Source organism: Manis javanica, chromosome 3, assembly GCF_040802235.1.
Source record: "Manis javanica isolate MJ-LG chromosome 3, MJ_LKY, whole genome shotgun sequence".
NCBI lineage: Eukaryota > Metazoa > Chordata > Mammalia > Pholidota > Manidae > Manis > Manis javanica.
This window is the reverse complement of record NC_133158.1, coordinates 114,487,716-114,511,733: the sequence shown is the minus strand read 5'-3', so window position 1 is coordinate 114,511,733 and position 24,018 is coordinate 114,487,716. Positions and strand designations below refer to the sequence as shown.

At 45.9% G+C, this 24,018-nt stretch overlaps 1 long non-coding RNA gene across 1 annotated transcript; it reads left to right on the top strand.

The window, feature by feature from the left end:
* The first annotated feature begins 18,422 nt into the window (after window positions 1-18,422).
* On the top strand, window positions 18,423-23,517 carry LOC118973502 (uncharacterized). The gene is made up of 3 exons (XR_005062879.2): window positions 18,423-18,674; window positions 22,865-23,017; window positions 23,261-23,517. It is a non-coding gene; the product is annotated as an uncharacterized lncRNA (long non-coding RNA).
* The last annotated feature ends 501 nt before the right edge of the window (window positions 23,518-24,018 follow it).

Sequence of the window (24,018 nt, the reverse complement as noted above, 5' to 3'; positions counted from 1 at the left end):
GGGGGTGAGACGTGGAGCCCTCCTCTTCACGCATAGTCAGGCCCGAGGAGTAAACAGTAGCTGATCACCTCTTTCTAGTCCTTTGCTTACTAGGGGAGTTGCAGGCCCAAAGCTGCCCTGCTTGCATGCTCAAAAGCTCAGGGACGCACAAGGTGGGGCAGGATGAGTTCATAGCCCCTCTTACTTCTAAATTGCATCTTAATACACAAGCACCCTGATAAATAAAAATAAACAGAAGTTCAATCATTTTGCCAAACTCAAAAGTGTACAGCTGATGGAAAGTGTTAAACCCTGTAGAAATGACAATTGTCATCAGTTCAATGAACAAAATGCAAGGTTGAAAAACAGGAATTTCAGTATGTACTTATCATCAATGGGCATGAACCACATGGTCACATGCTCCTCTCTACAGGGCTGAAACTGACTCCTAACAGAGTAAAAATCAAGAGAATGACTTAGCTTTAAAAGTAGCATTATAAGCCCAAAAACTTATAAGGCCTATACAACCTAATGTCAGCCATTTAAACTAGTAGTTTATTAAAGCACTTATATTTTAATAATGTCAGAGGGAATCTATTCAAATAAAATGAGAATTCATTAAGCAAAGTTATATTAATTGCTTTTGAACTTAACAATGTTGTTCTGTAAAATTTAACCACATGTTTGAAGTCTTTATTCATGCCTTTTTTGTAGCCCTTGCAGAAATTCTGATAGCGAATCAAAAACATCAGTAAAATTAACATGTTATATCTCAAATGGATATCAAATATGTATTTAGCTGTGCTAATAGAATTTTAAAATTCCATAAGAGATACTTGCTTGAAAGTTTATAACCTGGAAAAAGGAATGATTTTAATGATCTAATTTGTATGTATTTAAGAGCTTCTCAATTAACATAAGGGAAAAAAAAGAAATTTTTATCATGGGTCCTGAAAATTAGAAAACAAATTATTGCAAAGATCCTTACAACTGCCTGAAAGGAGTATGTATTTTCAAAGAGTGAACAGAAAGAAAAGACAAAGAAAAAGCAGAGCCCCAGGCTGGGGGACCCCGCCTGCGGGCAGACCCAGGGCCTTGTCCAGCACCCCGCGCATGAGAGCTCCACCCTCTCAAGACAGCAGATGACAGTCGCCATCAGCCGCAGTCCATTTTCAACTGACAAAGTTTCTTAAAATGAGGCTGTTCAAAGCTCCAGAATCCAAACAATAGGGTCACGCTAAGCTGCTGCTCACACATCCTCCACCTGATGCCATGCCTGTTGCAGCAAGTAATTTCTTTCACGTGTTGGACATCAAGGGCACTATGTATAAACTCTGCACCTACATTGGAATCTTCTATCTAACCATCCACAAATGCTTTAATGGAAGGAACTCAGGAGGTAAGGGAGGTTAATGACTTGCCTAAGGTCACAGGGAGCTGGTACGGAACAGGGAAATAAAAGCCCCGTTTCCAACTTCCCAGCCTTGGGCTTCACTTCTCCTCCCGGAGCTTGTTCTACACGTGAAGTGGCTAATGAGGGAACAAAATGAAACATTTTGCCTTTTCTCATCCTTTGACATTTGGAAAAACTGCTTTGCTGATACTATTTGTCCTTGGCAGAAGAGACAGTGCCCAATTTCTCCCTAAAGCATTCAATGTAAGACCTCCTTAAAGTACCTATGTGGATGGAATCGGTGTCTCTCCTTTTGTCACTGTTGTTGTTATTGTTACTGTGGTGCTGATTCTCAGTGGTCACATTTTAGGGTTTCCCCCATCACAACCCCTCAGAACCACAGAGTCCCTTCAAGGGTTTTGATTTTGAGGTCATGAAGGCCACCCCTCCCACATACCCCGATTTTCAAAGGCTCAGAGAAGGGGTGTAACTGTGCAGGCAGTTAGTGCGCTCCACCCCTCTGCTCAGGGTAGCATCCTATTAAGGGCTATTAAGGGCCTGCTGGTGGCTGCTATTTGTTTTTACCATCTCTCACTCCCTGTCCCAAGTGGGACACATAAAATAAGGTCCTCGTAAACTCCTTCAGCTTGAGAGTTTCCAGGAAAGAGAATGTTAATTTTGTTGACAAATTCCAGTGTCCTGAAGCCCCAGGTCTTAATTCTTTGTGCAAACTCTGGGTCCTGAGTTTGCATGCCCCCCTTTGTGCCCCTAATTAGCCTTGTCATGAGCACCTATGCTATTGTTTTAAAAACAGCCCTGAGTCCTGGGTGCCAACCGGTCCTTCAGGGTGAGGAGTGTTGCATCTGTGTATATATATTTTAAATGGTCATCGCTGCTCTCACTGGGGCTGCCATCATTTTTCCTTGGAGGTGTTGCCATAGAGATGTTGTCTGATCCATCTCTATTGATATCCCCCTTTAAAGGGGGCCGTGAATAGGCACTGAGGTAGGTAAATGTATGCAGTGACATTGAGCGGATGATTCTATTCTGAAAAATTCCTGCACCATTTGTTTCTGTGCTTGTCTGAGGGCTGGGACAGGGTGTTGGGTTTTGTTGCACGTGCTCTCCTCACAGGCCCGGAGTTAATGCAAGCCTTGTTTGGAGCCACTGAAGCAGAAATTTCTCTTCTGCCAAGGACAAAAGCTTCACAGGCCACCTCAGAGGCTGCTTTGGGAAGGCTGTGTCTCCTGGGCTCCCAAAGGAAACGGGAGATAACGTGGAGCATGGAGGAGCGCCCCCGGAATTCTCCCAGCCCCCCTGGACCGGCGACACATCTGGCCCCATGGAGGCTCCTGTGGCAGAGGGCAGGCTCCTCCAGTCGAGGGTTTTAATTTGATTTGCCTTTTTCCAGTCTGTTGAGAGAAATCATCTTGAAGATGTGTGTGCCTTTCTGCCTGCGGTAATAAGAATGTATTTGCACAGCTCTCTGCTCTGTCTTTTACCTTGGGTGCTGCGGGAGAAGCTCTCTTAAGGAAAACAATGATAGTTTCACTGGTTTGTGCCTCTGTTTAAACCAAATAACAGCCAAGTCCTCTTCCTCTCTGAGAAGAAGAAAGGGAGGAAGGATTTATTGAGCACCTTGTATCCCAGAAGAGTGTCTGGGACTTGGAAAGTCAGCATGAATGAATTTTGTTCGAGAACGAATGGGTGAATGTTTAAAGTCAGGCATCAAGCTAAGAGTTCCCAGAAATATTTTTGACATTGCCTCTTCATGACCCTGTGACACGGAGCTGTTAGCCTCTTTTTATAAAAGTGTTAGATGACTTGTCCGAGGCTACATGGAAGATGAGGAGTGGCCAGACTTGAATCTAGGTCTTTAGATTCCAAGTTTGGGGTTCTTCTTCCCAGACCACAGCAGCCCTGCCCATACCTCTCAGCTCCCAAAGGAAATAGGAGAGAATGGGGAACACAGAGGAGCACCCCCAGAATTCTCCCAGCCCCCCCTGGACCGGCAACACATCTGGCCCCATGGAATCTCCTTTGGCAAATGGCAAAGTCAGCTTTCCCACTTGAGGGTGTGAGGGCAGCCTGGGCAAGGCCACGCCTTTCCTCGTGCTCCTTGCCCTGACCCCATCCTTGGCCATTTGGCCATGGCCAGCTCCGGCCTGATGACAGCAGTGTTAAGAAGGGAAGCACGTGCACACACAAGTGGAAACTGCAAAGCTACGTACATTTCCTGAGCTTCAGGATTAGGTTCAGGGCCGTGTGTGTAGCAGGGTTCTGGCTCCCAGATGTTTGCTCCTCTGTTAAGTTGCTCCATGTGTGGGTCATGTCAGCTGAAGGCTGGGAGGCACAGGAGGGGACAAGCTTTGCCTCTCCCTTGCAGAGCTTTGGTGTGATTTGGGGACGCAGAAAAACTCCAGTGTTCATCTGTCCATTCATTAATTCACTCCTTCTTTGCTCACTTATTCTTAACTTCATTCATTCATTCGTTCACTCATTTATTCATTCATTCATTCTTAGTACATTCACATACTTAGTACATAGTCTGGGGAGGACCCCAGCACAGGAGTCTAGTGCAAAGGGTGCAGAAAGAATAAGACATGGACCCTGTTTCCCATAAACTCAGAAATGTGTAATTACAGCACCAAAAATAACATCTATTAACATCTGCCTTTTTGAGTTTATAGAATGTTCACACCTCCAATCGTCGATTATCCAATTGTCACAATAGCTATACAGTATATTATATATGCCATATATATGTAGTATACTGAGTAGTATAATATAGTGTATAATATACCAGGAATTATTGCTAAATCCATTTTATGGATGCGGAAAACAACTCAGAGAAGCCTTCCAAAGTCAGTAAATGGTGGAGTATGAGCTTATCCCAGTCCTTTGACCCTGGTTTTAAATGGTTCCTGTCTGGAATTGCTCTTCTTAATTTCTCTGCCTGCCTTTTTATGACCAAAGAGTCAGCTGGTTTTGGATAATGAGAAGCTACTTGCACCAGCTCTATTTGACTCCTCAAATAGCTGGGGAATGACAATATTTCTGGACAAAACTCTCCAGAAAAGACTGTTTTGGCTGTGTTCTTGAGAATTCAAAAGTGGGTTTCAAGGGTTTTACTATTTTGGACTGAAGTAGTGGTTTTTCAATTTTGATTACATAGCAAGAGCTTAGAATCACTTGGGCCTGGGAGCCATCCAGAGACAGTGATTAATTAGTCTGAGACGGGGCCAAATATTGTGTTCTTATCCATGTGCATTCTCAGCTAGGGTGTTCCTTGGCCCTACTCAAAGAGCTCAGTTTTGGCCTGTTCTAAAGGTGTCCCAGACAAGTAGTGTTGAGGGGAAGGGAGGTATATGCTCCAGCGGTGGTTGGACTTAAGGGACCTCATGCTCGGCTGGGCTCCATGCTGTAGCGTTGTGACCCTCACGGACAGCTGGGTGGGCCCTAGAAGTTCACATCTAACTAGCAGTGATCTGGGAAGCAGGCCTTCTGATGGAAGTTAAAGCTTGCTTCAGTGACCCAGGAAATTCCTGAGAAATAGCCCAATATGATACCCCCAATTCTACATACAACACGTACAGAGGTAATGACACTGTGTCCAGGGGAGCAAGCTCAAGGGTTAGTGAGACATACCCCCTCCTTTCATGAAGCTCATGGACTGGAGAGAACACACTCACAGAGATTATTTCAATGGAGCAGGACATGGGGAATGGGGTGGATGGGGTGGCATACTCTGTCTGCAGAGGCTTGGGGAGGCTGCCTGATGGAGGGGTCACTTAATTTGATTTTGAAGGGCAAGTTGGATTTTTCCAGACCCAATGCGGGAAGTGCTTTTCAACTAGAAGGCACAGTAAGAAAGGCAGCTAGTGCTCAGGAAGGGCAAGAGATCAGTGGAATAGCCAGAGGGGGAGCTGGGGAAGGTGGGGCTGGGGCCAGAAGATTGAAGCTGTGCACTGTGGGCTACAGGGAAGGGGGAAGCAGGAAAGGATATCAAATCAGGGAGTGAGGAGGCTGCATCTTGGGAAGATCATTCAAGCAGTGGGGTGGGGGATGCACTGGGCTGGCAGTGAGTCCAGGGAGCAGGAGGAACCAGAGGGAGGCCCCGTGGAAGCTGTGCCAGGGCTGAAACTGGGTGGTGCTTGGTGGTTGGAGAGAAGGGGCCCGAGAAGGATGCTCAAGCCAAGCCCCTGGAGAGGAGGAAGGGATCCTTCACAAGCAGTGAGGGGCAGCAACAGCTCCTGGAACTGCCATTAGAAAATGGACCTTGTCCTAGGAAGGCTCCACCCTCTCCCTCCGGCTCACTGTCCCCTCCACAGTCATCTCCGGCAGTGCTCCCAGGAACCTGGTTCTGCTGCATGGCCCCTCCTAGCTCCCCCATCTGCTAAGACAGCCTAACTGCATTTGAAGGTCCCTGTGCAGGCATACCCACATGTGGGGCCTTAAACATTAGAATCTCCCTTTTTGAACAAATGCACTGAGCTTCCAGGGCTGAGAGCTATTAGGGGAACAAAGGAGAACCCTTTTCATTAGGCTCTCTGTGTGTCCCTGCAGGGGTGGGTCGGGGAGGTGCAGAAGTCCCAGTTGTTCTGGTGATTAGGTACAACAGGGGAAAAGCTGAAAACATCTGGGTGTATTTATATCTCCAAAGCCATGCCCGAAGCACATGAGGATTCGAACAAGCTGAAACTTCCTCTTGACTTTTGTTTAAATGTTATTTGCAGACACCCAGGAGGCTCTAGCACTGGTGGGAAGCCTCAGAATCAGCCCCCTCACTTTCTGGGGACGCTCGCCTGCCCACCTGGGGAGGAGAAGGGGAGACAGTCTGAAAAAGTTACCTTTGTAATGTTGGTCAGGAAACCTTCTGTTTCATAACCAGTACCCCACCATTTTTGTTTCATAACTGGTACTGATGGGCACATGAGGCCACTGGATCTGGGGTTACAGTAACTCGCAGAAGAATGTCCAGAAGGTTCTAGGCTTTCAGGTGATAATTGTATGAAGACTCACGTCCAACTTTCTGTAATAACATAAATACATATCCTAAAAAAGGAAGAAGAGGAAGGAGAAATTAATTGTTAGGGATTTGTCTTGTAGAGTCATTGGCAAACCCAAACAAAAGATTGGCTTCCCTTCAACCCACAAATATCTGTTTGCAGCATCAGGCAAAATTCAGGTGCCATCGAGATCCTTCAGAGTGATTATGTTTTTTAGGGAAAATAATGAAGAAGTATGCCTTTTTCTAAGAGTTGCTCCCAGTGCAAAACATATGTTTTATACTAAACAGGAAAAATAAGTAATAAAGAAGGCAAGATCCTTCTCTCTTGACAAAATGCCCAAGGCTAATATTCCAGAAGTCACTGCTATGCAAGTCCTGTCACCCTGAGAGTCACAGAGGATGGGAAGCCACTCCCCTGGCTGGTGCCACACTTTTTTCTAAGAAAGACTGCTTTGCAAAAAGCATTTGAACAAATTGTGCCATTTGAGGGAAAGCAGGGATAGAACAGAAGCTGTCAAGCTTTAATTTCTCTTTTAATTAATGGTTGATCATCTATCCTTTTATGATTCTTGACCCCAGAAGGAAAATTTATTAGTACTTTTAGATTTTGCACAGTTGTGCTAAATGAGGCATGTAATGCACTAATTTAGTGCCTTGTTAGCATAAGCAGGCCTCCCTAGCCCACTCAGGTCCCCACCAGAGTGTTTCTCCAGAGCCATGGGGAATTTACTTATGACAGGCAAGGATTACTTGTGCTCAGGGTGCCTGAGGGGCCCTCACCACTGTGGGGGCTTGCCCCACCCACCGTGGGGCTTCAAACACTAGATATTTCATTTTAATGAGAGTATTTAAAACCCTCGAGTCTTCAAACCTCTTTACAACGGTGTCCCGGAGAAACCCAGTTTTATTGGAGGCTCAGCTTGTGCAGCTATTTTTCACCATCTCAACCCACCCTGCAAACAAAAAACCAAAATCTTACCCCAGGAGAGGATTTCTGTTTGTTGAGATAATGGACAGGTGGATCCCAGTTGATGATGTTTATATTTAATACAGGCATTTAGCCTAGACATTTGCCCAGGGCAGATTTGCTACACTTCCATTTAAAACCCTGGGAAGTGTCCTCCAAGTCAATGTAATTCAGGATCCAGCATATAAGGGAGGCAGGGAAATGCGGAGAAGCTCTTTGAGCTGGGAGCTGGGACCCTGCTCCATCGCCAACTTCCTTTGGGAACTGCAGAAAGGCTCTTGCCCTTTCTAGACGTCTGTTTGCCCATCTGCTAAATGATCTGTAAATCTTCATGCTTAGGGTTCTTTCCAGTCTGGACATCTCTTCATCCAGCAAGCTGGGAATACCACACGCAGGTGGGTGACTTAGTCACAGCAAAGGGGGTCAATTAAGAAGTTTTGAAATAATAGAAATTTTCAGAAAGTCTGTGTCTCTTGGCCCAGCAATTCTATTTTGAGGAAGATAATTAGATAAATGCTTGACAATAAGGATATTTAAGAGGGATAATGATAGGTAAAGGATTGGCTCAAAAAAATATACTGTATCTATATGATGGGATATTATGAAATTATTCCAAATAACACCATACAGTGTTGTCAGCATGGAAAGATGCTCACAGTATTTTGTTGTATGAAAATCCAGGGTTTCTAAACAAGACCTCTCACTTGATACCAGTCTTGCAATAATATACCCATAAATGTGTCTAGACAAAAGTCTGGAAAGACCTACCCCAAAATGTTCACAGAGATCCCTGGGCATGGGTAGGGTTCTAGGGGAGCTTTGCTTTCTTCTTTATACTTTTGTGTATTTCCAATATTTACTTACAAGGAATGTGTATCCCTCTTAGAATCAGAAAAATAGCAGAAATTATTTAAGGGAAATAAAGTCTTGGCTCTGAATATATGATTCTTTTCACATCTCAGTTTTTGCACTGTAAAATGGCAACTAGCAATAATTTCAAAGGGCCAGTAAATGACTTATTGGCTGGGGGTTCTTAATGAAAACTTTGGGTAGCCCAAACTAACACCTGTGCAACTCTGGATGACTTCATTTTATAACCATAGAGACAAAATGTGTGAAGATCTTCAAATGAAGAGCCCTTTGCCTACAGCACGTCTTTATTACAGTTCTGGAGTGTCAGTCCCGCAGAGGCCTTAAAGATGATCCAGGCCAGCGCCCCCATGATGCCGGCGGAGAATGAACTTGCTCCAAGTCTGAGAGAGCTGACTGCCGCAAAGCCACGACTAGAACTTGCCTCCTGACTCCCATCACTAGACCAATGTGGTAAAGACAGCTTCCCTCTTCATGTGCCTGCCAAGGACGCAGGAATTGAGAAATCTTGGGCCTCTCCAGGTGTGAACTCAGAGGGTTCAGGTTCCTTTCTGCTCCTCGGAGGTCCTCAGCCTGGAATGAGGCCCCCTGCTGATCCTGAGTCTACTCCCGGCTGTGCCAGTAGCATCCTCAGCACAGCCGCTTCCTGAACCCCAAAGCTTTGGGCCATGTGCTCTCCTGAGAAGGATGACGGCAGTGAAAAGTTTGCCTTGACAACTTTGTTCTCTCTTAAGTACATTGCTCTTCTGGGTTAATCTGTCCTAAGGAAGGGTAGCAGAGATTGGAAAAGTCAAAATATTGGATTATCTGAATACCACTGACAAGCTCCTGACAACCTCCTCACTGCAGGGCACATGCTGGGTGCAGGGAGGGGGTAAGGAGGGGGCTGGAGGAGCAGGACAAGATGCTTCCCCTGCCCTCAAGATGCTCAGAATGAAGAGGAGGAGTAACCAGTGTGAGCAAGTGGCTGTAAATAAAGCAGCCTTTAAGAACCTGAAGAGGTACAGGCTGAATGTGTACTGGGAGACTCAAAGGAGATTCTATTTCGTTTGCAGGGATAAGATCCCTGAAGGCTTCCAGGAGGAGGTGACCTTTGAGTTAGGCCTTTGGAAAACAAAAAGGATTTCAACACTTGGAGGTGGAGGAAAGGGCGCATAAGGTTGAAGGATGCAGGGTATGACAGCAGGGTGAGTGTAGATGCAGAACAGCCTGTGGTGGGGAAGGGACCCTGTGGCTGGAGCTGAGCGCATGTGTGAAAACACTGCAAGAGAGCCACATGTCTGAGGGAGGTGGGGGTCATGTCTTGAGGGGCTTGAAGACCCTGTAAAGGTATTTGGACTTACTCTACAGGAGAAAAAGGAGGGCTTGCCTGCAGGATTTTGAGCTAAGCTGTATTTCTGGAAGATTTCCTCACAGTGTAGGGAAAAAGACTGGAGTCAGAGGCAGTGAGTGATCTTAGAGAGAAAACAGACCCAGGCCCCCTCTCCTTCCAGGTGGTATGAGGATAGGAACCAAGCCCTTCAGTTCTCCTTAGATTTTTGACTGCTCTTACAACTTGCAGAGAGAAACTTCTGATCTGGTAATTTCAGCAGCATTAGTTGCGAGCCAGGAAAATAAGCAGTTCCTTGGTGGCCCCTGTGGGGGCGATGGAAGGCGGGCGTCCTCTCCACCACCATCCAGGAGAAATTCTCCCCCTTGAGAGCTGTGACCCTGGTGTGGTTCTGGGTCTGGAACTGGAAAGCCACATTTTCCAAGTAAGGGATGCCACAGGAAATAATAAATCTCTCAAGATTTACGGGTCAGGAAATTCCTTCGGACGAGTAAATAGAGAAGAGGTGAGGCAGAGGTGGGGCAGGGCAGGGAGCAGCTGCCCTTGTTCCTCCTGGCACGAATACTGGGTTTGGCGGAGCTGGGGGTTTGTCCTTCTGAATTCATGAAAAGGACTTTAAAGGTTCTCTGATGGGCTCTCTCTTTTGCTCTGCTCTCACTGAATTCATGGTTCTTATTCCACAAAACGATGAGGATGAACTAAATGACCCTGAGGGTCTTCATCCCCTGGCTGTCTGATGCTCGCAGTAAAACCAGTGCTCTCACTCTGGGCCCAGACCTCTGTCTCACTCGCCCCAACTGAAAACGCCACCGACTGGGTCTCACACATCACCCGTGTTTGGGCTGAGGTATATGAGAGGACATCTGGAAACTTCCCTTAAAGGGATACATCTGGGCCTGATTACCTTTTTATTTACTGTCTTTTTACTCTGGAGACAGTCCCATATACTTACTCACCCTATGGAACAATAACAGAAGCATGCACACCACCCCAACACACCCGCCAAATTACCCACAGCCCGGCGTGCAGTCAGGCCCCGCGTGTAATCCACACACACACACAGACTCGGGCACGCACGTGTGCACGTCCTTCCTCCCCTTTTCCTGTCTGATGTCCTTAAGCAGTGAATTCCCCTTCGCTGTCAGAGACAAGGTTCGTCCCTCCTCAGTAAACTCCAGCTGTCCCCGCCTCCCGTGCCGAGCGGGTTAGTTTTCGCCAGCAGGTGGCGCGCGGAGCTCTGGGCCGACCGGGCCAAACCCTCGGGCCCCCGGCTCCTGGCCTCCCCCCGCCCCCACCCTCGAAATGGGATAATTTGGGAGTAATCTGTGGGAGGGCTGCCAAGGCCTTAAATTTACTACTTGAAACTAGCATAAGTTTCCCCAGACGGGGCACTGGAGGGGAAAGAGGAAAAGAAGGGGGTGGGGTCGGGTCTGGTCAGGGCCAGGACAGCTCCCGCTGCGGTGGCCAGAGAAGGCCTTCCAGCAAGGCCCCACCCCAGGGGGGGTCTGAAGCAAGGGCAGGTCACACCCTGGAAAGGGAAATGCTTTCACTGGTGTGAAAACCCAGTAGAACAAAAGGACTCAAAGAGCACAATTGAAGCTTACAAGAGCTTGGAAATCATGTCCATTCCTCCCACTCCCGATCTCTGACTCATCTCTGAACCCCAGCTTCAACCTCACCTACCTGTGGTGTGAAGCCTTCCCTGACCCACAAACTTCGTGTGAGAATCAATCCCCAGCTGCCTCCTTGGGCCACCTTGGCGCTTAGTGCCCCGAGGCACCCATCACAGAGGTTCCAGCACAAGCACCTGTCACCTGCAGTGACTGTGGTCAGTCCAGGCCAGAAGACAGACCCCATTCACCCCCAGTGAGCCCAGAACAGTGCCTGCTCTGAAGCCCTGGAGAGTCAAAGTGTAATTAAGGACATGCTAAGAAAACCTTCACTTACCTTGGAGTCATCACTAGAACCTGGAGAAAATTCTAACAGCTGTGAGTGTGAGCTCAAAGGAGAAAATCCCTGAGGCTGGGTCACAGGACTCACATCCCATTCTCCTGAGGCAGGTAAGAGACACACACACCTCACAGCTCCAGGAGCAGTAGCAGAAAGGGAATGCAAAAAATGTGGTGGTGTCAGCCGCAGAGAGGCCTGAGAATGCCTTCTTAATTGAGCCTTTCTGGCTGGAGGAGGGACAGGAACAGACAGGAGTGTGGGGAGGAAGGAGCCAGGCTGCTCCAGTCCTGCCTCCTCTGTGGTAAACTCAGCAAAAGCAGAGCCTTCAGTGTCTGCCAGTAAAGCACCATTATGTCAGTGGTACCATCAAGAGAAGAGTTCTGTGTATAGGAAAGTCTTCCCTAATGAGACCCCAAGTCCATTTGCCTGAAGCTTTTACCTCCAAAGCCACCCAGGAGAAATGTAGTTGCTTGTACAGGAAAATATATGCTGTAGAGGGGATTCAGATTGCTCTGCAGAGTGCCTACTAAGTGCTAGATATCTTGTGTATGTTATATCATGAACAAGAAAACCCTAGAGGTATTATTGTAGGTGTTATTGTGCCCTTGTTGTAGATGAGAAAAGGGAGTTCAGAAATGTGTGTAGTTCTGTGCCCAAGACACACATCCACTTGGGCTCTCTCTTCCAGCTTGTCTTCTGGCTTCCCTTCAAACAGCTGGAGACAGGGGTCCTGGCTCCCCTGCAAACCCTCCTGACCCCAGGCCACAAGCTAATGTCTGCAACTGTCCCTCCCAGCACATGTGCCCCAGTCTTGGCCCACCTACGCCTGGCCTGCTTTAGGCCGCTCTGCCTCCCTGTGTGGCAGGGCTGCCAGCTGGGACATAAGCATTCTTGTCACTTTGTTTGAGAAGCATTATATGGCAGCTAGCAACCAATGTACTTTCTTTTTTGCTTGAAGAAACAGCATGAGCTGTGACACCTGGACACACACTGGCACTGGCATTGGGGGGGGTCCTCTGGGTAGCAGGAGGAGCCCAGTTGGAGGTCAGGGGACTTCACAACCGGTCCTCCTCATCCTACTCTCCTATTCCCAGGCCTCTGTACCACTGACCCTGACACTTGGAACAGGTCCCATTGGGTTTTTAATTAGATTTTTATTCTTTTGTAAATAGGTAATAGAGCCTCTTGGTTTAAAACTCAGAAGTTCCAAAAGGTATAAAAGAGAAATTCTCCCTCCTCCCCTTACTGCCACCACTGATCACCCCTCTCCTGGTAACCAGTGTTACCAGATATATCCGTAGGGATGTGTGTATCCATATTCTTTTCTCCTTTTTTTAAATACAAATGTCAATGTACTATATCCACATGTTGTTCTTGTTTTCTTTTTACTGAGAGTTCATACCTTCCAGTTTATGAACAGGGATTTAAATTTACCCCCTTCTACTCGATAACACCAGGAGTAAACCTGAACCCTGTTCTGTGTACCCAGAAAGGAATGCAGACGAAACCTACCATCCATGTGTCCTAAACAAATAATCCCCATGTAGATATTAAGATAGAATGACCAATACAATCTTGTTTACATTTCCCACATATATTTTTCAGGAATTTGAGAGACTTTGTACCAATCTTTGGAGGATGTACCTTCTACTTTATCAGGAAAATAAGCCTCCAGGGATTGAAATTATTTATTCAAACGAAGTTGTTGCTCTAGCTCAGCTACTCTGGTTTTGTGGCATCTGAAGGCATTAGAGCTTCTGAGAGAGGGGAGTGTTGGCTGAGCTTCCTCAGTAATAACTTAGATATACACAGACATTCAAGGAAGGAATCACTGACTATGTGGTGCAGTCATGGGACTGGACTTCCTGCTTCCATCTTGAGCTGAAGACAGAACACCACCTGACCATTTTTTTTAACCTTTCTTTTCAGCTTCCCTGGCTACAAAGCAGTGATAATTCAACCTGCAATTAGGATTTTAAGTGTGCCAAGGTATTAAGTACCTCACATTAAACAGCACAAAAAATATATTAAAAAAAAAATACCAACTAGCAAAGTGCTAAGAAGGACACTCTGTCTTTGCCTGAGTGTATTATAAGAAATGGAAAAGCTGGCCTCTGGGGGGCTGTCGGCAGAGCCTGGGAGTCTAGGAACTTTCCATGATATATGTGCAATAACTTAGTTATACTGGAAAAAAGATCTAAAACAGACATAGTCTTAGAACATTCATGATAAATGGTTCTTAACAAATTGAAGCTGATTATTTCTCTCCTAGCAATCCAAAGGGGTGGCCCCTGCTTTTAAACACAGGTCATTCCTGGAAACTCCATCTTAAAGGGAAATCCTGTTTTAATTGTACCGTTAAGGGCCTCTCTTCAAATGCATTCAGCTTCATGAGAGAACCGAATGGATGAAAGTGATGGGAAGGATGACGGACTTTAGACCGTGTCTCACGAGGGCAGCAAAACCCTAAGCCTGCTTCAGATGACACTGTCCAAAGAGAATGCAGCTTATTCTAAGCAATAATTGGTGCAGCTATTGCTTTATATAGATGGCCATTGAAATAAAAAAGAAATACCAATTTAGACACACTGTGGACAGCTGAAGCACCCCTAGATTTAGAAAGTGGTTCTTCAGAGGGAGCCTACTGCTCAGGTCCTCCTCCCATCACCTGGCCCTGCCTCTATAGATACATGTAGGTGCTGTGTGAGCAACAACCTTTCTGTGCCTTAGTTTCCTGCACAGAGAATTAATAGTCCAATACAGTAGTCTAAGGAAGAGGCATAAAACACCAGAAAAGGCCTGTGAGTCTCTGAGAAGGAATAAATCACTTCCACCCAATGGTCTGGGGCCAGGAGGCCAAGGAAGGACGAGCCTCCTCTCCAAGCCTGAAGGACCGGGGCATCTGGCACCAGAAAACGCAAAAGCCGTTGATTAAAATGCTAGCTACAGGACCAAGTCAGTTGACATTTGCTCCATATTCTTTGTCTATCATTTTAAATATTAAATTTAAACAAAGTAGTATTTGCCCTTTGAGCTAATGGGTGGCATTAGCATCCAGATGAACAAAACTGGGGAGACAGCAATGAACTCACCCCCTGGAATGGAGGGTACGTCCAAATGTGGACTGGGGTTTCCCCAACATGGCGGGGCGGGAGGACTGGAACAAAGGCACTAGAGCCTGCTGGGAAGGAGAAGTTCAGTGGTCCCAGACCCGGCAGAGAGCACTGTGGGACGGCACGTCTGGGGTTGAGCTTGGGTCCTTTCCGGTGAGCTGGCAAGATTCTCCCCAGGAAAGTGCCAGAGAGGCCTGGCTCAGAGAATTTTGGAGGTTTCAGTTGATCTAGTAGATACAGTCTCTCCCCACCAGGGGTGTGGTCCTGTTTGGGGAGGTAAGGAGTTCTCTGGGATCTGGTGAGCCAGCATACAGGGCTCTGTGTCTTCTTGGAAGAGAGAGGGAAACCAGTGTCCAAGACAAATACAGAGCTACACACCCACTCACGGCTTCTCTCAACACTCATGGGCTGTATGGCATCTATTCCTTGTTGAGCCAATATCCGTTTCTCCTTTCTTCTTTAGTAACAAACTCTAAATATATTTGAAGTGCAATGGAAACTATGTTCCCAGCCATCCCTGCAGCTGGAGTGGCCAACGAGATGCAAGCAAAAGTCATTAGGTGGGACTTCGAGGGGACTGATGTAGTGTGAGGGGATGATGTTTGACCTTTGACTTTCCCCTTCCTCCTCTCTGGAGTGCAGAGGTGATGCCTAAAACTTCAGTGGTCATCTTGACCCATGAGGTCCATGAGGAAATCTGCTCAGGATGATGGAGGAAAAATCTAGAAGGAGGAACTCTAGTTCTCAATGATTTTGTGGACTGCAGCTTATCTGCAGACATCTTCAGGATGAGCGAATAACTCCCCAGTTTGACAAAGTCACTGTGACTTGGACTCTGTTACCAGCCAAACAAAATTCCTGATTCAGGCTGCCTCAGAAAGTAGTGAGCTCTTAGTCACTAGACATAGGCAGGCATTAGCTGTGGGGTTAGTGGGGTGAGGAGGCCAGGGAGAGGTGGGCGGGTAAGAGCATGGTGTTGAGCTACGAACCCCTGGTACTTGATACTTGATAACCTCATGCAGTGCTGTGCAGGAATCATGGGTGCCCACCAGGTGTTCAGCTCCATCCTGTTGTGGCCATTAGTTCAGTGGTTTATTCTGAGTCTTTAAACAACAGCCTGAAAAGGTAGAGAAATTCCTCTGCACATTAGAGGCCGATTGGACCCATCTGCTTCTGACACCTAAGGCTCTGCAGAAGAATCCTTAGGGTGTCCAGGCAGCTGCCTTTTGGGCCTCTAGGGGGCACTAAGGAACCATGGGATGTCTGTCTCCTCTTAGGCTGGGGTCAGTGCTTCCATCTCCAGTCACCCTTGGCCCGAGGGAGAGGAAAGAATGGGGTTGAGGCTAGGTTCTAATAGGTGGGAATAAAACCCTCTCCCTTCCCCCATTCTTAAAGATCTAAAAATGCAGAGCATCTGGTTCTAAAGTTCAGAAGAAAATGCCCCGCTAAGCTCCGCAATGAGAGTTTGACATTTCTGTCCCTGAATCTGAGGCTGGGAAGGGGACTTGGAGGCCAGCCAGCCCTCACCACTCATTTAGCAAATGAAGAAACTGGAGGCCAGAGAAGGGAAGCAACGGGTCGAAGCCACGCGGGGCATTAGTGGAGGCACAGGGATGAGGAGCCGGGCCTTCCCATTTCCAGCCTCGAGTTCTTTCCAGCACACCCACCACCACAGCCACACTGTTTTCTTTCCTGGCCTTGGGGAACTCTCACAGGGCTGGGGGTCTGATGTGAACCGGAATCTGTTCAGTTTCACCTCTCATTGCTCCTGCCAGCTCGCCAGCTCGGCTGACGGAGGCAATTAGAACCAGACATCCCATAAGGGCATTCCAGGGAGATCTCTTAAAATTCCACAGCAGCTGGGGACTTGCCTTTCCCTGCAGGGATCATCTGGTGTGCAAATACCCGGTTGTGTAAGTCACAGGGGGCCGCAGGGGTGCCTACACACACACACACACACTCTCTCTCTCTCTCTCTCTCTCTCTCTCTCTCTCTCCCTCTCTCTCTCAATACACACTCACCCACAGACAGGAAAATATTCAGTGGCACTCTGCTTCCTTCCTCCCTCCCAAAGAGAGAAGTCAGAAATTTACAGGCCTCCCTGGGAACACCTGATTACCTGCTACTGAGGGAGGAGCACCATGTTTGCCCTGGGCAGTGGGTGGCAGAGAGGTGGGGGCATTCGTGTTTTTTCCCCCACCCCCTGCAGATGGCTGCTCCCTCTGTGCTCTGCAGGATGGCCAAGGGACGCTGGTGGCCAGTTCAGCTAATACACAATTACAGGACCCTGGCTGAAAGGTGTTACCCCAGTTTCTCTGTGGGAAAGCTGAGGCTCCAAAAGGCAAAACAGCAGGACCAGACTCCAGCCCAGGACACTGACTTTGGCTTACCTGCTCTGATATCCAGGGACCATAACATCAAAAGCTGACGGGCAGACCCTGGCTCACTAGTTGGTAGCAGCCTTCGCTGCTTTGCAGGGCTCCTGTCTCGCAACTGTCATCAGGAAACTGTTTTGGCTAACAGTGTGCTACTGGCAAGCTGACCAGGTCCGAGTTCACCTAGAGAGCCCTTTGTTAGAAGTCAGTGGGAAGTGGCCGAAGGCATTGGGAGGGCAGGTGGGAACTGTATACGTTCTTTAATTCAAGAGTCGTGTAGGGCACCTGGTCTAATGTGATTTACAGGAGGACCGAGGGGACCAAAGGGGCATTCTTCTGACACAGCAACCTACTCAGTTGTTTGCACAGCTTGGGCTAGAACTTCTGTTTCCTAGCTGAGAATGTTTTCAAGGTCCCTACATTGCCACTCCTAGCTCCTCCCTTTGCATTTGGATATTTGCCTGAATATCCCAGAAGAATATCTGTCAAACAATAAAAAAAAATTTAAACCAGTTAATGATTACTCTGATTTTTATTAGACATACCCAATAACTCTGATTACCTTTTAAAAATGTGTCCTGGACTTTGTGGTTAATTGGTGATTAATTGCCAATCCATGTATTACATGATTTTGTGTTATAAATTAACTTTCTGTCTGTGTTACCCATTTTCTAGTGATCTCCATTGGCTGACATCCCTTACCCTTAGATGTTCTGTCTGTTTACAGATGCAACATTCTTTATCAAACTGACACCCAGGGAGAAAAGAGTGAATTCACCAGTCCATTTTGCTGGTGATTTTTCGTGTTTGGGAGTAGGAGTGCATTCATTTGTTTGTTCACTGAACACCAAACCCTTGCTGGTGCTGGGAATTGGCAAGGTGCTAGGGTGGAGGTGGAAGAATAGTGGGACAGAGAACTTGGTCTTGAGGAATTCAAACTTTCTGTAAAAGGAGATGAAACATGTCCATAATTAGTTCTAATATAGAAAATGGACACAAAGAGAATGATGAAGTGAGTTCATAAGAGGGGAAACCACTGTTGTTGAGAGTAAGTAGGGGTATAATCAGGAAAAGTTCCTGTAAGTGGCAGCCTTAACAATTTGTCTAGAAAGATGTGTAAGCTTCTGATATGCAGAGACTGTGGAGATGGGGTAAAACATTCTAGGTGGGGGAAGGTAAACAGGAAGCAAAGCGATGGCTCTTTGGCGAACTACGACAGGCTCAGTTTGGCACGTTAGGCTGGTCAGTAGGGGTCAGTCCTTAAAAGGTCCCAAACATTGATGAAGGAGGTTGGGCAGCAGGCACAAGGAAGTTGTCATAGCTTTCTGAGTGGTCAAGCAACAAGGGCATAGCTACCTTTGAGAAAGGTGAGCTGGTGGCAGTGTGTGCCTACATGTGACCAGGCTTACCCACGTGACTTTCCCAGATCCCTGGAGAAAAAACCTGGTATTAACAACTCCTATTTGAGCAGCACTTTACAGTGTGCAAAGAGCTTTCACAACCTTCACTCTTCTCACGCCCACAACACTGCTGTGAACAATTTTGTGGCATTTGCATTTTCTATATCAAGAAACAGAGGACTCACCCCCAGGTTGAACAATGAATCAAGGTTAAGGCCAGGATCCTGGTCCTGTTTCTTCTGACTCCAAATCCTGGACTTTACTCAGCACCGCCCTGGCAAACCAGGTAAGAAGGAGGAGGGTCTTATCCCAAACACAATCACTAGGATATGGTTTCCCTTCATTAAAAAAAAATGTGTCATGGGTATGAAATCATTATTTTCTGGTTCACTCTTTTTTTATTGGAAAATAGTTGCTATATAGTAGTTTGGTTTCAGATATACAGCAAAGTGCCCCAATAACTGTATACATTACTAAACGTTCACCATGGTAAATGCAATTACCCCTTGTTACCATACCAAGATATTACACTATTATTGGTTGTATTCTCTATGCTGTACTTCCATTCCTATGACTAGCTTATTTCATAATTTGAAGTTTCTACTTCTTTATCCCCTTCACCTATTTCAGCCACCTCCCTATGGAAACTAATACTCTGTTGTATTTATAGGTCTGTTTCTTTTTTGTTTTGTTTAGATGCCACATATAATTGAAATCAATGTCTTTCTCTATTTGACTTATTTTGCTTAACATGATACCCTCTTCCACACACGTTGTTGCAAATGGCAAGAGTTCCTTCTTTTTTATAGCCAAGTAATACTCCATTGGGTATATGTACATCTTCTTTATCCATTCATCTATCTATGGACACTTGGGTTGCTTCCATATCTTGGCTGTTGCAAATAATGTTGTGACGAGCATAGCTGTGCATGTATCTTTTCAAATTAGTGATTTTGTTTTCTTGGTAAGTTCCCAGAAATACAATTGCTGAGTCATATAATATTTCTATTTTTAATTTTTTGAGGAGCCTCCGTATTGTTTTCCACAGTGGCTGGACCAATTTACATTCCCACCAACAGTGTAAGAGGGTTTCTTTTTCTCCACATCCTTGTCAACAATTGTTACTTCTTGTCTTTTGGATAGAAGCTTTCTGTCCAACATGAGGAGATATCTCATTGTGGGTTTCATTTGCATTTCCCTGATGATTGGTGATGTGGAATATCTTTGCTTGTGTGTGTTGGCCATCTGTGTGTCTTCTTTGGAAAACTGTCTATTCTACCCGTTTTTTTATTGCTTTTTGCTTTTGTTTTCTTGTTGTTGAGTTGTATGAATTCTTTATATATTTTGGATATGAGCCCTTTATTGCATATATCACTTGCAAATATACTGTCCAAATAGTAGGTTGTCTTTTTGTTTTGTTGATAGTGTCCTTTGCTGTGCAGAAGCTTTCTAGTTTGATGTACTCCCTCTTGTTTATTTTTGCTTTTCTTTCCCTTGCCTGAGGAGACATATCCAGAAAAAAATTTCTCATGCTGATGTTCACAAGATTCTTGCCTATGTTTTCTTCTAAGAGTTTTATGGTTTCATGCCTTATAATTATGTCTTTAATCCATTTAGAGTTTGCTTTCGTATATAGTGTATGAGAGTGATACAGCTTCATTCTCTTGCATGTAGCTGTCCAGTATTCTCAACACTACTTAGAGAAGAGACTGTGTTTTCCCCATTTTATATTCTTGCCTCCTTTGTCATATATTAATTAACCATATATGTGTGGGTTTATTTCTGGATTCTCTATTCTGTTCCACTGATCTATGCATCTAGTCTTGTGCCAGTACCATACAGTTTTAATCACTGTAGCTTTGTAGTATAGCTTGAAACCAGGGTGTGTGAAACCCCCTAAAATTAATCAAAGGGACAGGGTAGGGTGCATGTTTGTGTATGTGTACATGTGCATGCCTGTGCCAATGGGGTGCTTTATATTAAGCTGAAGTATTTGACTAACAGTTTTTCTCCTCCTGCTTCTCTTCCAGAAGTATAGCCATGACCCTTATCTCAGGGAAGTCAATCCTCAAAGTGGTGAAGCCATAGTGCTCTTATCCACACCAGGTTTTTGAGCAATTGAACTATTGTGACAATAGGTGTAGGAAAGCACAAGCTTTGTCACTAATAGTTAGAATGAATAATGAAAGGCCACTGTCCCAGTGGGTCCTTTGCCAGTCTAGCCTCTAAGAGAGAAAGGAATGCATTCAATCAAACACCTCAACCATCGGTCACTAAGAAAAAGTATCTGTCATTTACTGTCATTCATATTCTTGGTCATAACTTTTTATCCAAGGGTTAAGGGGCCTTGGCTTCTTCATTTGTAAAGTGGGCATAGGTGTTGGGAGTAACATTGAACCACCTGGTCTAAAAGGACCTTCCCAGGTCTAAACCGTAATGTCACTTGTGGTTCCAAAATTGATGGGAGTGACTCAGGTGTGGTGATGGAGGGATGGATTCATCCACATCCAGTTTGCCTGGGGCAGCCAGTGCTCATTAACTCTGATACTATGTGTTTCTCTGGGAGTTTGTGATATTTGCAAAATGTTAAAAGATATTTAAGCTCTGGGCCAGAGTGAAGCGGCTGAGAATGGCCCCATTGGGCCACTTGGTTCAGGAAGACTCTGAAGATCTGAGATTCCAGAGGTCATCTAGAAAGAGGAGTGCCCTGGCCCTCGGCTGAGGTGGGGGGCTCAGCCAGGCCTGGACAGCCTTGAGAGTAGGAGGGGAGGAAAGGAGGGGCTTTCACCGCGGACTGCGAGTCAAAGCTGCTAGAGCCACCAAGTTAAATCCTCCCACTGAACTGATGGGAACCCCAACTGGGGATGTGCCTTCTCAACATCACCTAGGTGATTGGCGATAAGGCTGACTTCTAGGGGTGAACTTCTAATGAAGTTAACTTACTCTGATTCCAGCTGGAAATGCTCAATAGTCACGCAGACTTTGAATTCACTTTTGGCTTCTTCACGTGACAACCACCTGGTTCCCTCAAGAAAGCAAATCTAACCCTACAAAGGAGGTGTTAAGATGGAGGTGAGGAGAGGAGCAGAGAGAGCTGGGTGAGGTCATGTGTGCCCTGGGGGATGGCGAGCAGTAAGTGTCCTCTTGCAGAGCCGGAGGGCTTGTCTGCACAGTGAGGGGATGGACTGGGACATGACAAATTCCCTCCAGCCGGGATGCTCTGTGGTCCCACCAGAACATTGCAGAGGACTTCTCTGGAGTCTTTGGGAGAACTGCTCCAGGGTGAAAGCTGCGGGGAGCACAGGCCTTCACAGGCTCAGATAAGTGGCAGGATGATATGGGGGCAGCAAGACAGGGCAAAGAAAAGTGCTACAAGCAAGACAGAAGATGGCTAAGGACGGCTTTATGAAGTGGGTGGAGCTGGTGATGGAGAGGAGTTCAGCTCACTCAGAAATGCTGGAGCAGGGACCAGTAGGAACCCATAGGGGGGCTGCCCTGTTGGGCACCAGCCTAGGGTATGGGCCAAGACCTGGGTTCAAGTTCTGCCTTACCACTTTCTAGCTGTACAAGTCACAGCACCTGCGATTTGGTTTCCTCAGTGGTTAAATGGGAAGAACACTCCCTACCTTTACAGGGTCGTTGAAGGAGTTAAACAGCATGGAATATGTGGAAATGTTTAACAGAGTTTATTCACACAGGAGTTGGATAACTTATTCGCACATTCAGCAAGCATGTGTTATGTACCTACTATGTACCTGGAAAATAGTAAGCACTCAATTGGTGTATTAAAAAAGTAAAGTGGGATAGAAAATGAATTCAGATTTTCTGCCTTTGAAGTCTAGAATAATCGCAAGCATTAGGAAAGTTGGTGTATGGAACCATCAGAAAGGTAAATGAGTTGGTATTCATTGTTTTGGGTGTAGTTGATGGAACGTCATGTTTCCCCCTCTACTGAGAAAACAGACAAAGGCCTAGGATTTCACAGTCTGAGCTTTGGCAATTTAAATGGGCTCTGTAACACTTTTCTCCCTACTGTAGAGACTTGGGGATTCTATCTCCTCAAGCGTTAGCTTCAGAACACTGGACACAGATGGTTTCTCTAAAGATGTTTTACCCTGTTTGTTCCTCCATTTGGGATCCTTAGATTTTTAGGGGCCTATGAGTATTGCAGTAGGGATTTGCAACCTATTTTCAAAATTTCAAACATCCTGTAAAAAAACCACATGCCCTTACAATGCGGTTTTATTTGGCTAGAATAATATCAACCAGCCATGTTGATCAGAGCCTCTGGTGTGTGCTTTGATGAATAAAAAGGAGAAATAAAATAAAGGCTGCTTAATAAGTTCAGTGTGTTTAGAAGTTAAAAATCTTTCAAACATGGGGGCCTAGAGCAGTAAGGATATAATAAAAAAAGATTGAAAATGTAATTGAAAACATTGGTAACCACGACTTTGATTCAACTCTCCCATTTTCCAGTTGAAGACCCAGAGGCCAGAGAAGCAAAGAAAGTTGTCCAAGATCACAGAGCTGCTCAATGGCAAAACTAGACCCGGAATCCAGACGTCAGGCCAGGGGCTTTTTACAGCCTCTCCATGTTCTGGAACAGGGTTAGCAAAGCTACTTAAACAGGTATGTGAGCATTAGTAAAAACAAGTCAACTCACTAAAATCACTGCCTGGGTGTCACAGGGGAAAAGGATGCTACAAAAGGCCTTTCCATGGGCAGCTGCTCCCCCACATCCAGTCCCCTGATGGGTCGTTAGTCCAACTCATGTTTGTCTGATGGAATTTCCCAAGGCAGGGGAAGACTGACAGGCAGGAACGCCCTGGGAGGTTCTTGGGGGAGATGAACATCCTCTCTTTATCTTCAAAGCAAATGTTCAGGAAGGGAAATGGCAACACTTCCCAGAATTCAAGCTGAAGCAAAACACAGATGACAGATCAGACGGGCACCTCATCCATGAGAGGGAGAGACGGTCGCCAGGGGTCGCTGAGGAAATTGCTTATCTGTAAATAAGAGAGTGAGGTAGGAAACATCTCCTCTCTGAAAAAAGAGCATATTTCCAAACGGAATTATATGTAAAGACTCAAGAGTGTGAGCTGATGAAGAAAGGTGTTCATTGAAATGTGTTCCCCAAGGTTATCAATAAACAGCAGAACATGTTGAACTTTTCATCAGAGTACAAGAATTCTGTGAAAAACGGTAAGATGAAGTTAGGTTCACAATGGTCAGGTGGTGATGTATTTTCATTTGGGAAGGCCAGAGCTGCCTCATTTGGTAACATCTAGCAGTTACATTTGGAACATGCAGTTTGTTTTTCTCTTTCAGGGCTTTTGTAATTCAATAAAATATTCTGTTTGGATTCCTTCAAACTGTTGGTCTTTCTAGTGTCCACAGATTTGAAATTCCATCCTGGCCCTGCTTTCTTCTAATGAAGTTAACTTACTCTGATTCCAGCTGGAAATGCTTAATAGTCACGCAGACTTTGAATTCACTTTAGGTTTCTTCACGTGACAACCACCTGGGTCCCTCAAGAAAGTAAATCTGATTATGCCATCTCTCCTCATTTAAACCCCATGTTGGATTTCTATTATTCTTAAAAGTTAAAACCTCTTGAAGTGCCCTATTGG